This window comes from Theobroma cacao, chromosome 1 (assembly GCF_053813885.1).
Source record: "Theobroma cacao isolate CCN51 chromosome 1, ASM5381388v1, whole genome shotgun sequence".
Classification (NCBI taxonomy): Eukaryota; Viridiplantae; Streptophyta; class Magnoliopsida; order Malvales; family Malvaceae; genus Theobroma; species Theobroma cacao.
In genome coordinates this window covers 4,295,969-4,307,751 of record NC_142639.1, presented here as the reverse complement: position 1 = coordinate 4,307,751, position 11,783 = coordinate 4,295,969, and the positions used below count along the sequence as shown (strand labels likewise).

Here is an 11,783-nt window from a genome sequence, read left to right as displayed (position 1 = left end):
AAATTCGAACGGGAGGGACATGGCAGTGTACTAGAACTTGGGCAGAGAGCCCTGTAAAGTTCAAAACGGTCATAGCTCCCTAATGAGTAGCAGTAGTAGACTATCCTCTCCTACCCTAATTTGGGCCCAAATCGACAACTCTCACAATAGCTTAAGATCGCCCACAACCTCGCCTCAACCATCAGGCCGTATGCATCTCAACCCAACAACAAGACAAACTCAAACCATGAAACCTACAGATTCAACCCCACAGCACCCCAAGTTTGACTTAGCCACAAAAAAACTACAACAAATGGACCCTTCAAACAAAACAATCCAGGAAGCCCAGGTGAAAATCCATCCAAACAAAAGCAATTCGCCAACCCCTAACCCAAAAGGCAAGGACAAAGACGAAGCCACACCCCTCAGGAAATCAGACCGTATTGCTGCCAGAAACAAAAAAGCACTCCTTAATTCTAGTCAACCTCCCTCTTGTGAAATGGAAGCCCCCTCCTCTGACAGTGATTTCACCCCTCTTGCCCAACTTAAAGCCAAAATCAAAGCTAGGAAATCAAAAGAGGAAAAGGCCATTTTTCAATCAAAAAAATCCAGGAAGCTAAAGAAGGTGACCAATGTCGACAAAAAACAGAACAGAAAAAGGAGTTTGACAAAAAGGGGCCTAAAGATAAGGAAACTCCCTGAAAAGAGTAAGGTAGTGATTCAAGATGATCGGATCTCCTCTTTCGATAGCCCATCAAGCTCAAATGAATCAACCAAAAGAAGGAATTCTCTTACTCTCAAGGAAGCTAGAACCACGATGGAGATTAGTGCTCTTTTGGGACTTCTTTTTGAAGATGACCAAGACACTGTCCTCAACCACTTCTTGAGCTCTTTGGTCACAACTGAGAAAGGGAAACTTTAAATGCAGGTCTCTCTTTTGGCTTCTTTGATTATTAATGATTAGCATCATTTCTTGGAATGTTAGAGGCCTCAAGTTCGGAATCAAAAGACGGGCTGTCAAAAGACTTGTCTCTTCTAAAAATCCCGAGATATTGTTCATTTAGGAAACAAAAAAGAATAAAATTGAGGTCAACCTTCCAAGATTCATATGGAAGGACAATAACTTTTCCTTTAAATTTTTAGGAGCTATAGGTACAGCTGGGGGTTTGCTTTCTATTTGCTCTAATAGTTTCTTTGACCTTAGTTCCTTTATCACTAATCAAAGGTATATTCTTATCTCTGGAACTATCAAACCCATCAATTTCCATTGCACCTTTTTGAACATATATGCTCTTAATTGCCCTGTGGAACGCTCTAATCTTTGGATGGAAATCTTATCTCTTAAAAATTCCTATGAGGGTCCTTGCTGTATATGTGGAGACTTCAACATCATTAAATCAACTGAAGAGAAAACTGGGGACAATCTCGACTACTCGGGTATGGCTTTATTTATTGATTTTATTAATTCAATGGAACTGGTCAATCTCCCTCTCTCGGGGGGACTGTTTACTTGGTCTGACAACAGGGAATTTCCCACCATGTGCCACTTAGATCGTTTCCTTGTAAGTGACGACATCATGTTAAAATTTTCAACAGTTATACAAAGAGTTCTTCCACGATCCACTTCTGATCACAATCCCACTTCTCTGTCTGTGAATCAATCCGACTGGGGGCCAAAGCCTTTTAAACTTTTCTCTCACTGGTTAGAAAACAAAGATTTTATCAGCCACCTTCAAGAGTCTTGGAAACAGATTCAGGATTTTGCCTTACCAAACACCAGCCTTTTTGGCAAAATCAAAAAGCTCAAACACTCAATCAAGGCCTGGCAACAGCAACATCATGAGGATGACTCTAAAAGAATTCTTCAACTTGAAAACGACATTGACCAGATGGAGAAAGTGGCAGAACAGAGGCAACTTAACATATTTGAGAAAGCTAATTATTCTGCTCTCAAATATGATTTATGGAAACTTCACCTTCGTGAAGAGCAATCATGGCTTCAAAAGTCTCGTCTCAAGTGGACTCAACTTGGGGACCGCAACACCAGATTTTTCTATCTTATAACCTCTAATAGAAGAAGAGTCAATTGCATCCAGCATCTCCAATGCAATGGCTTCACTATTGATGTTCCAAATATTATCAAAAATGAGGTGGTTCCTCATTTCTCAAATTTTTTTAAGAAGCAGGACACCTTAAAACTTAGACAATTCAACTATCCCCTCAACTCAATCAGCCCTGAACAGAAGCTTCAACTTGAAGCCCCTTTCACTGAGGATGAAATTTGGAATGTTGTCCAGCAATGCGATGGGAACAAAGCTCCGGGGCCAGACGGCTTCAACATGGATATCTTTAAGAAACAGTGGTCAATTTTCAAAACTGATATCATCTCATTCATGGCCGAGTTTTTCAGAACAGGGAAGCTCAACCCAAAATTTAATGCCCCATTCATCACTTTAGTTCCTAAAGTCAGCAGCCCTTCCTCTATTGCTCAATATCGTCCCATTAGTCTTGTAGGGAGCGCCTACAAAATTCTTGCAAAAGTTCTTGCAGTAAAACTCAAATCAGTGATCAACTCTGTGGTGGGCAATAACCAATTTGCTTTCGCAAAGGGACGTCAAATTCTAGACTGTTCCTTGATTGCCAACGAATTGGTCTACTCCATCAATAAAAGCAAAAAGGCTGGATTTCTCTTCAAGGCTGACTTTGAGAAAGCATTCGATAGTGTTGACTGGAACTATTTGGATTTTATTATGAAAATCATGGGGTTCGGTGCTAAATGGAGAAAATGGATTCACCAATGTATCTCTACTGCTTCCATTTCTGTCCTTCTCAATGGCTCCCATTCCCATCAATTCAAAACTCATCGAGGCCTCAGGCAAGGATGCCTTCTCTCTCCATTCTTATTCAATATCGTGGTGGAATCACTCAGCTCTCTTTTTCATCAAGCTGTTGCAAAAGGGTTATTCGAAGGAATCAAAATTGAGAACACGCATACCACCATCTCTCACCTTCAATTCGCTGACGACACATTTTATTCTGTGGCCCCCAACCTGATCAGCTCTAAAACATTGCCAGGATCCTTAGAATTTTTCAAGCTATTTTTGGCCTCAAAATTAACTTTGAGAAAAGCAGTCTCTTGAGAATTAGAGTTGACATTGATTTTCTTCATTCTTGTGCAAATCTAATATGCTGTAAGGTGGATAAACTTCCCTCCAACTACCTTGGACTCCCTCTCGGAGCTAACCCACGTTCGATGAGCACTTGGCAGCCCATTGTTGATAAATTCAATGCTAAGCTTGCTACTTGGAAAGGTCAATTCCTCTCAATGGGTGGCAGGCTCACCCTTATCAACTCTGTTCTCTCTAGTCTGCCTCTATACTATATCTCAATCATGCAGCTTCCTTCAACAGTCCAAAAGAAACTTGAGAGCATCCAACGTAACTTTCTTTGGGCTGGAAATGGTGAGAAGAAAAAAATTCAGTTTGTTAACTGGACTACTGTCTGTAAACCCAAATCTCAGGGAGGACTTGGCATATTAGACCTTGAATTGAAAAATCGAGCCCTCTTGAGCAAGTGGCTATGGCGATATGCCAATGAACCTGATTACTTATGGCGCATAGTGGTGGCTGCCATAAGTAAATTGAACCCGAGCTTCATGATCCCATCAAGGAAGGTCTCTAACCTATCTTTTCTTTGGAAACAGATTTCAAAGCCTCTCCTTCCTGGGAACAATTATCACAACTTTGTTATCTCTGGGTTTGGGCATTCCTTAGGCAATGGTACTACTATTTCGTTCTGGAATGATGCCTGGCTTGAAAACTCTACCTTGTCAGTTCTTTTTCCTAGAATACACGCTCTTGCAGTTTATAAGAAAGCCTCTATTGCAAGTTTGGGACAGTGGATTAATGATAAATGGTGCTGGGACATTAAGTTGCGTAGGCAACCCCTAAGTTGGGAAAAAAATCAATGGACCAACTTTAGGAGTTTTATTGAAGATATCCAACCTCATCGCACTGATATGGACAAGGTAATTTGGAAGCACTCCACTTGCGGTCAATACTCATCCTCTTCTTTCTATAACTCCTATCAGAATTCTTCTGATGCCGTTTTTGAGCCTTGGAGTTTCCTCTGGACTGGTTTGGCCCCCCCAAAAACTAAAACCTTTTGCTGGCAGGTCCTCCATGGAAAGCTAGCTGTTAAAGCTACACTCCGCGATAGATGAATCATTTGTAGAGAGGAAGCCACTTGTCCTTTTTGCAAAGCTCACCTCGAGACCCCTTTTCACTTATTTTTCAATTCTTTTATGGCTTGGGAAGTTTGGTCCCTTTGTTGCAAGAAATGGTGCATCAGTTGGGTCTCTCCAGGTGATGTTGTGTCCTTTTTCAAGGCCTGGATGCTTATGCCTTTCCCAAACCATAAGAGAGAGCCCTGGAGAATGCTCTTTTTCGCCACCCTTTGGTCTTTATGGCTTTGTCGTAATGAAATTATTTTCAGGAACAAGACCTTTGACTCTCACCAGATTGTTGATATTATTTTCTTACGCCACACGCTTTGGTGCAAGAGCAACTGGCAATTGGGGCATCTTTCATCTAATATGTGCCTTACTTATCCCATCACTTCCACTGTCAAAGGAAAAAGGAGTAAGCTGAAAGTGAGCTCCACTTGGACACCACCTCCTTGCAGCACACTTAAGTTGAATATCGATGGAGCAGCCAAAGGTAAACCCGGGCCAGCTGGTATCGGTGGAGTTCTTAGGGACCACCAAGGTATCATAAAAGGTACTTTCTCCCACAACATTGGCATAAAAGATTCAAACTTTGCTGAATTTCAAGCAATTCACGAGGGCCTTAAATTTTTCCTTGCCTCTCCATGGGCCTCCAACTCTGACTTGGAAGTTGAAAGCGATTCCCTTAACGCCATTCTCTGGACGAGAGACCATAGCGAAGTCCCTTGGCGTATGAAACTAATCTCCAATGCCATTGAAACTCTTTCTAAATCCATCAAGAAAGTCACCTTTAATCATATCAGCCAGGAGCTAAACTTAATAGCTGATGGTCTTGCTAAAGCTGGGGTTTTGATAGCTGTAAACTTCAGTACCTTCCTTCAGCCGCCAAGAATAGATCCTTCCTCTGAAGCTTGGCAAGGACTTTTTCTGATGCTTGCCAATCCTCGTATGTGAGGATGCTTTTGTTCTTTTGAAAGCTGTTTAGCTTGTTATCTCTTTAAGAGACTTCATCAATAAAATTGCCTTTCAAAAAAAGAAGAAGCAGTAACTGAATAAGCAATGTACCGTTTTGTATATATATAATTATTATTTTAAAAGTTAGTTAGGTTAGTTACGATGTAATTAATTCTTTTTTTTCTTTACTTAATTTTTAAGCTCTTGTATATATAGCTCGTTTACTGAGCCCTGATGATGAATGAATAGAAAATCATTCCCTCAGCCTTTTCAGCGCCGCTTGTCCTCTCTTCCTTGTCATATTCCTCTTTTGACAAGTTTCAAGATCAAGTAAAGAATACGTGATGAATAAAGTCTTGTGAATGGGAGATTAATCAAATATAAAGTTTGATGCAACATATAGATGGCTATAATATTTGCAGACAACCCATCAATATATTGCTTGATATTGACTTTTTTGATTAAGTCAATCAGATAAAACATTCAAGAATAGCTTAAGAACAAAATTCATTATTGAAAATGTGATTAAAATATATTTTATAACTTAATATAAAAGGAAGTTTCAAAAAGGACTCTAAAATAATGTCATGTGTCGATTTAGTCATTAGACACGTCGATGCATGAAAAAGTTCTTGTAAAATTTGTTTTTGATGAGTCATATGGGCTGAGGTAGGTTATTATAGATGAGCTATCATGAGATTTGGTTTTGGACTGATCGCATTATTAGTGGCCTGTATAGGTGATGAATTGCTATTTGCAAAAATTGTCAGATCATATTCTAGCATAACTAATACTCTTCTTAGGCCTACCATTGAAAGAGACTGAATCCGATGAAAACGATTTGTTATTCATTAACACTTTTGTGAGGAAACTCTAGCCAAGTGATTCAAAAGAACAAGTTTATAGAGCAATTAGCTGGAGCAGATTTATATTAGACATTACATATAAAATGGAGAAGACCTATTCCGGTTCATCAGATTCTAGTATATAATGAAGGGTAAAGCTTACATAGCTGCTAGTAGGGAAACCCAGTAGATTTTTCCTTCCCCCTTCCGGTAATTTCTCAGCAAGCAAACATAATTTTCTTTTTGGGTGATGAAAGAAGAATCAATCCAGTAGGTCTTGAAACAGAACAACGGTATAAAAAATGTGCTCCTGTTTATAGCTAATAAAACTAGTTTCAGGAACTCTTTAGCAATCTCTCTTTGTTGAGACCAAGATTCCCCTCAAAATATCTGTGGACTGCATCTGCATTGAACATTACTTTTATAGACAAGGTAAGAGCATGTTCTCTAACTTCTTCCCTTGGTTTTCGAATTCACATTGAAAGAGCAGAAATTAACAGAGGGAATTAGCACCCACAAGACATGAGGGCCGTCAACCAATCGTTCAGTAGACAGGTTTTTCAACGACAAATATATCCCTGTTGTTTTGACATAGAATTTTGGTGATTGTTTGCTTACAGGAGCCAGAAGCAAGAGCAATGACCACACCAATTCATATTGTTGTCTTCGGATACTTTTTAATATTTGTTCTATCTCCAATAATTTTCATGTTTCAAGATACAGATGATTGACGAAAATGAATGATTAAATCATTGATAAAAATGAATAGTTGAACAAAAACAGGCAGGAACTGTTGCTTTCATCCGCAATCAGAGCACAAAACTACTGTTTGTCATCTCAGAATGGTACAGAAGAGTACAAGGTGCCATTGCACTGCAGTATTAGTTTCCATTCGAAGATCAAGTCATCATAATATTTATAGTTACCATGAAAATACAGCCTCAGGAAGACTTCCTATGACAATATTTACGACTAAAAATGATTAAACAATAGTAGAAACATCCAATCTAGAAGCACATATGAAGGAAAAAAGCAAGTATTAAAAATTTAACTGATAAACAAGATGACTAATTCATGATTACATATAACAAGTCAGACCAAATGAAGATGACACATAAGTTTTTTTTTCTTTTGTAAGAAAATAAGTCCAAAGTCATCAAATCAGAAAGGTTGTCTTACCTGCCAAGCAAATACTTTCTTAATTTTTAACTATAACCGTCTCAGGTTCATCTTGTTTTCTGCATAATATACCAATTCTGGGATTGACTTGAATATTAAGGGGAGTGACAAGCATGGGGTATATTTTAGTAGAGTTGAAGAAATGTTGATAGATTACTTACCGAAGTTTGTGATGATAACTATGACCTTAATAAGAAGGAAAGGAATGGATTAATTAAAAAGCAGGAATAATTAACATATATTCTGAATCAACTGAGACAAGTGCCCAAATATGCCTTGATTGCTTGCAGCTAACGGTACTTGAGACCTAGGTATATGAAATGTTTCAATATAACTCAATCGGAACAGCGTATAAGCATAACCACACAAGCTTTGTATAGTGATCTTACATTTTGGAAATTCCAACTATCATTTTATGTCTATATTATATATGATCAAGAAAGGAATACAGAAACAGAAGGAAGGACACCCATGGCTAAGGCTTTTGTTTTTTTTTTTTTTTTGACCGCCCATGGCTAAGGTTCAATACTGTAATGTTGCTAAATTCCTTCTAAGTCCCCGGTAGCTGCATGACACCCACCGCAGATTCTTCATGGGATCAATTTCAGGAGCTTGGGTGTCCACTCCATTGCCTTGTGGGCTTCTATTTTCACTTCCTTTACTGATTCAATAAAATAACCATCACGTCAAACCCGACTGTACAATGTTTCCTTCAAATTGATTACCATCAAATTTTGGTTCTTATTCCCTGTTTTCTACAATGTCATTAAACTATCTGTCTTTGAGGTTTTACAAATGACCTGATTGTCAGTAAACAATCCCGTTTCAGTTGTTTCTCCAGGGGCGGCTGACTTTCTTCCGTCAGACCATTCCGATCCAAAGCCAAATACATCCGACTATTTATTTGTCCTTCCTGTGCTTTATATGATCTGGAGCCAACTAGCCTAAAGTACCAGCCAACCCAATTGTTCTGGGACCCAGCTCATGGCTCATAAATAGTAACATTAAAGTTATAAATAAGAATAAATCCTGTCAAAATCTAAAAATCAATCTCTAACATAAAATTTTTTAACAAATTATTATAACTAGAAAATGTTATTTATGCATTGAACATTTAACTTAATGATAATTACATATATTTATTTGTTCCGAGAGTTGAATTTGAATTCTATCTTTATCAAAATAAAAAAGAAAATACTTTATGTCAGTACCTAGAAGTTTCGGTTAACTGTATCCATCATCCCATTCATTGCACTAAAAAATGTGAAGTCCTTAACTTCAAGATAAACTATATATCTGTTCTTTGCCATTGTTTTACAGGTGTAAGACAATCGCAGAAAGGAAGCGATTACAAACATTATACAAATATACAGTGATAAGGACTCTCTCTCTCTCTCTCTCTCTCTCTCTCTCTATATATATATATATATATATATATATATATATATAAATCAAACAAATTCTTACCAAGAATTGGTCTATATTATTCATTATGTGCCACGTCTAGTTCAAACATCCATATAATATAGACTTCAGAAAACAAAACAGTATTTCTCCCCCTAAAAAGGTATCTTGTCAATTAATCTGTATAAACCACAGAACTTCCATTTTCTTTCCTTGAACCATAGGAACAGGGACCTGTGTAGCAAGGTTTGGGATGGCAGCTTCCTTTAAATTCTGAACTTGGAACAGCAAACTTCAAGGAGAATTAGTCCTGCTTTCTGATAATAAGAGAACTTCCTTTTCTCCAACCATCATAACTTCAGTACTTTACTTCCTCTATTAAAAAGAGTCCACTTTTTGAACTTCCAAATATCATATTTTTTCTATCGTTATTATCTTTCTTTTCTGAATAATTGAAATAGTCCATTGATTCAAAAAACAAATGCAGGATAATCTGCTACTAAAGAGAATCAGTCCTGTTCTTTCTGTCTTTATTGTATATTACTATATTATCAAGAAAGGACAACAAACATATACTCACTTTGGCTGTAATAGTGCAAAATATCTCCCAGTAGCTCTATGAGTCGATACATTCAAATTGAATTTTAGTAATTACATAATAGATTCAGAAGGCAAAACAATTAAAATGTTATAGGGCCGTGGTAGGGAAATCGAATCTAACGACCCACTTCCATGCTTGAATTAGTTAACAAAGGTTCCTGGCTAGTGACTAATTGTGTAGGTACAAGATACGTAGGAACAGGCATCTTCATAAGAAGATTTGGCTTCTCTATATCAAAATTGAGAACTTGAATTGCTTGCCTGATCGAGGGTCTCGAACTACTATCAGGGTGAGCAGACCACAGTCCAACAATCATCAAGCACTCCACTTGTTTCTCATCAACTTCCTTGTTCAACTTCTCATCAACGGCCAAAGGAAGCTTTCCTTGCCCGTAAAGGTCCCAAACCCACGCTACCAATCCCATTTCAAATTTTTCTATGCGATGAATAGATTTTCTTCCAGTAGCAATTTCTAACAATACCACTCCAAAACTATATACATCCGACTCTTTACTTGCTCTACCTGTGCTGACATACTCCGGAGCCAAATAGCCTAAAGTCCCTGCCAACCCAGTTGTCTTGGGCCCTAGCTCATGGTCCATGAGCCTGGCCAACCCAAAGTCACCGAGTTTAACATTGAAACTAGAATCCAGCATTACATTGCTAGATTTGATGTCCCGATGCACTACACACTGCTCCTACTCTTCATGAAGATAAAGAAGTGCAGACGCTAATCCGAGTGATATTTTATACCTGACAGGCCAAGAAAGTGGAAATTTTTGGCCAAAAAGGTGGAAATCAAGGCTACCATTTGGCATGAACTCATAGACGAGTATCAACTCACTTCTATCATGGCACCAACCAATTAGTTGCACCAGATTCCGGTGTCTTAACTGGCTAATGACCTTCACTTCAGTTACATACTCCTTTTTGCCTTGTTTTGACCGTCTTGAAATCCGTTTTACAGCAACTACCATGTCTAAATCAGGTAGGTAACCCCTATAAACTGCACCGAACCCTCCTTCGCCCAACTTTCTTTGTTCTGAGAAATTGTTGGGTAGCAGAGACAAGATCACTATAAGAAAACTTTCTAGGTCCAGCTCTTCTTTCGAGGTCATCATTGATTGATGTTAAGTTTGCTGTCTCTTCTGTTTTTCTTTTCATGTTCTTCTTCCACTGCCTGAAAATGATGAGTGTTACGACGGTCCCAGCTACCAAAACACCTAGAGGAACTACAGTACGTACCACTATTTTAACATTTCTTGCTGTAGTTCGACCAGTTTCCTCTCTTTCCAATGTTGAATTGAACTCCCACGATTGAAGAATATGTTGCTCTGTACTCACACCTGTGGCAGCTGAAAATCCAACCATGACCCACTCAGGTAGAGTCTTCATAAGATCAATTTGATAACTCAGACTAGAATTTTCCTGACGATTATGGGTGGCGCGGTAGCTCCAAGATGCACTCAAATTCTTAGTTGTAGCATTGTAAGTAATCAATACATCCGCAGTATCTCCATTATGAATGCTTGCATTCCATCTGGTGTAGACGGCTGAAACGATCGAATTGTTGTTAATCCCCACGTGGTTATCAAGTTGATCAGGATCCCAACCATTTTTGTAAGTGTCGAACTCAACCAGGACAACTTGGCCCAGAGTCGAAACCCACTGCGAAGTGTTAAAAAGGCCCAGACGCCCAGCAGCTGAATTTGGTGGGATCTGAGATCCAGCAGGAGCCAGGAAGAAGACAAAGCCATGACCATAATCAGAAAGGTTGTTGATGTTGATGCTGAAGGCAAAACGGGTACTAAAGTCAGAAAGCTTCCCTGTTTTAGGCTCCCACAGCGGCACCCTGTTGGCATATGTAACCCATCCTACTCTGTACAAAATGTCCAAACTGTTAAAGTTAATAATTTCATCGGAAGGGCTTGCCTCACCCTGATAGAGAATCCTGTCATCATTGGGTTCAAAGCGAGATATCTGAAAGTTTACTGAATTGACCGATGGAAAAACTAAAAGAAAGAAGGCGAAAATAAAGGGTGAATAAAATAAGATGTATAAACCAGCAGCCATGGCAAGGGAGAGGAGGGAAAGAAGCAGCTCGGCACTGAAAGGAATTCTAAAAACACTATACAATGATGCTGGTATTTTTATGATGACTTGGTGCCGAAATTTCAGCTGCCAAGTACCAAAAAGTCCAGAGCTGTATGAACCTCAGAGAAGCTTCGTTGAAACGGAACTATAATTTTGTCCTGGAAAATACATAGAAAAACAGAGTGATTTTTCTTTACAAAGTTATAAAAATTCTAAGGCGCTAGCTGTCTAAGTGTTTGACTGTTTCTTTAGTAAATTTTTATTGCAATTTTTAAAAGGCCGAAAGGTTTGAATAAATTCCCCGGTAATTAAGGCAATTAAGAAATATTGGTAGACAAGTTTATCAAAGAATTTTAGTTTTCAAAAAAAAAAAGTTTATCAAATATAAAAAGAAGAAATCAATCTTCTGATGATGAAATCGGGGTTAGGAAAAATATAAAAACTAAAAAGTCAAGAAAACGATACCAAGAAAAAGCATTAAAATAACTCAAAAAACTTTAGTC

The 11,783-nt window shown here is 38.4% G+C and overlaps 1 pseudogene; it reads right to left on the bottom strand.

Annotated features, from left to right (window-relative positions):
* Window positions 1-9,172: 9,172 nt before the first annotated feature.
* Window positions 9,173-11,351, bottom strand: LOC18611416 (L-type lectin-domain containing receptor kinase IX.1 pseudogene; annotated as a pseudogene).
* Window positions 11,352-11,783: the final 432 nt, after the last annotated feature.